Source organism: Littorina saxatilis, linkage group LG7, assembly GCF_037325665.1.
Source record: "Littorina saxatilis isolate snail1 linkage group LG7, US_GU_Lsax_2.0, whole genome shotgun sequence".
Lineage (NCBI taxonomy): Eukaryota > Metazoa > Mollusca > Gastropoda > Littorinimorpha > Littorinidae > Littorina > Littorina saxatilis.
Window position 1 is genome coordinate 42,043,797 of NC_090251.1, and position 2,500 is coordinate 42,046,296.

A 2,500-nucleotide genomic window follows, 5' to 3' on the forward strand; every position below is an offset into this window, starting at 1 on the left:
GGAGAGAGAGAGAGAGAGAGAGAGAGAGAGAGAGAGAGAGAGGGATAGGGAGAGAGAGGCGCGGTGGGGGTGGGTAGAAAGTGTTGAAGACTCAAGACGATACAAATTAATGTCGAAAGTTTAATTCTAAACACGATGCAAACAAATTCATAAATCGTCGACTGACAAGTCGTTAAAGTGAAAAGACAAAATATTCAACACAGAATAGTAGGTTTTAATAACAAAAATACCTATACATAATGCCCTCAATACCCCGGATATACGTACGCCTATACATATTGATTATGCAAATATTTCAGAAGCGTAGCGATCTGTATCAACATTATAAACAATCACGAAAATAAACGAACATTGAATATAATTATTACCTCGATTTCATATGCATTAGGAAGTCATCTGTGTCAAGTTCCGGTTGACAGTCAATGGATATTTTGTATTGACTGCTTATGAGGTACGCACTTCAACAAAAGTTGTTTTGAACATTGCACAGGCTTAAATCTGAAGAGAGTGTGTTCCGACCCGGATAGATGATATCTGCAGTAGAGTATATATATACACACACCGTCCTATTTGAAAGTTTCCTCTTTGAACGGATAAACTTGAATAAACCTAACACCAGCTCTTTCAAGAACTCAGGTACACCAAATGCACTCGACGTTCGGGAATGACGTCTTCGGTAGTTTCCGCCCCTTTCCGCCAATTTCCGAGGTTAGCACCTTTTCTGAGAAACGGCTCTTGGCGTGGAAGTTCCCAACCGGATGCGATAAAGTAACACAAGTATACGAAGATAAGAATATAGGTCACCGTTACCTTGAAGAAAAGGAGCGCACAGGGTTAACAATGGTAAAGGGATACCAACAGATACCTTGCACATTCTTTTTGAGTCATAGCGTCTGTCTCGGCTCACTAGGAGTGACATTCATTGCATAATGTCAATCAAACCGCCTGTATTCAAATGAGCTCCTCAGTGGCGGACGATTATAAAGTTTATCGGACTGTTGCCACTCAAACCACGTGACAATGTTCCGCCCCTCCCAACACGAAAAAAGAAACCATGGGACCTCCTCCAGAGCAAGCAACTGGTGTTTGTTTTGACTTGTCGAGTTGTTCAAAGTGATGCGACCAACTCTGTTTCACAGCGAGTGATGGGATTGCTTCCTTGACGAATCAGCAAGATGTCGTCTGTTTGAAGTTACGCCGGTGTCTGAACTAGCGACTAATCGCTGGCTTGTTTCTTTGCAGTGTTAGGAACATTTTGTTAGATAATTATATTCATCGTCATAACTCACAGCTCCTTCTTCATCCCTGTACAATCTTCTCCCCTCATGTTTTTTTCTCAAAAGATGAGTATCTGTGGGTTTCTCCAAGTGTGTTCGCCTGAGTCCCTTTCGACGTTTTTTGTTTTACCATTGCTCAAACAAACAAACAAACAAACACACGATTCTTGTTCGAGAAGCAAAAAAAAAAAAAAAACCCCAAAAAAACAAAACAACAAACAAACAAACAAGCAAACAAAGAAACAAACAAACAAACGACCATCCAACTAACCACTTCGAAAGTCCTTTGGTTAAAAATGACCCTAAAGAAAGAGTTTTGTTGTAGTTGTTGTTGTTGACGTTGTGTGTCAAAGTAAATCTTCCTTAGAATTAATGTTCATTAAATTAATCAAAACCAGAAAGCATTTGAAGACAAAAACATTAGGGACCTTCTTATTTAACTCTTTCAACTTTAATATCATCCGCCAGAATAGGCGCTATTTCATACTGAAATTGATCTTTTGTTTGAAAAGACGATACAATGAAATATTATCAATTGTAATTGTAGATACGTTCTCCCAATGCACAACTGCTAAAAAGAAGAAAGAAAAGAAGAAAAACACGAAAAAAGGAAAGTGACTACCACCTTCGGCGAAGCCAAATCGAACACAACTTATGTTGTTGTGTGAACCGGCTTAAATGTGGCGATGACAAAACAGAATGACAGAGAAAGACAAAAAGAAAGAACGAAAGAAAGAAAGAAAGAAAGGAGAAAGGTGTTTTCTGATATGTAATTCTTTATCGACACTCTCAAAGGCAGTATCAATTTTACAAAAGCATGCGTTGGGAAGAATGTAAAAAACCCTATTCTTTAGGAGAGAGAGAGAGAGAGAGAGAGAGAGAGAGAGAGAGAGAGAGAGAGAGAGAGAGAGAGAGAGGGAGAGAGAGAGAGAGAGAGAGAGAGAGAGAGAGAGAGAGAAAGAGACAGAGAGACAGAGAGAGACAGAGACAGAGAGAGTTCACACACACACACACACATACACACACACACACACACACACGCACACACACACATACTCACACTCACACACACACACACACACACACACACACACACACACACACACACACATACACACACACACACCATCACAATCGCCATCGCCATCACCATCACCATCACCATCATTTGGGATCGGGAATTTCCGGAAAAGATCGTGTGACGTCATTTTCCAGAAAAACAG

At 40.2% G+C, this 2,500-nt stretch overlaps 1 protein-coding gene across 3 annotated transcripts in view; it reads right to left on the reverse strand.

Moving 5' to 3' along the window:
• LOC138971491 (ets DNA-binding protein pokkuri-like) overlaps window positions 1–2,500 on the reverse strand; it is an 83,547-nt gene that overhangs the window by 51,633 nt on the left and 29,414 nt on the right. Inside the window, exon 1 of one of the 3 annotated variants that reach the window (XM_070344234.1) lies at window positions 369–757. The exons of the other annotated variants lie outside the window; for them this stretch is intronic. The gene's annotated coding sequence lies outside the window, so the exon portion shown is untranslated. Of the gene's footprint in view, window positions 1–368; window positions 758–2,500 lie in introns of those variants that run through there. 3 annotated transcript variants of the gene reach the window in all.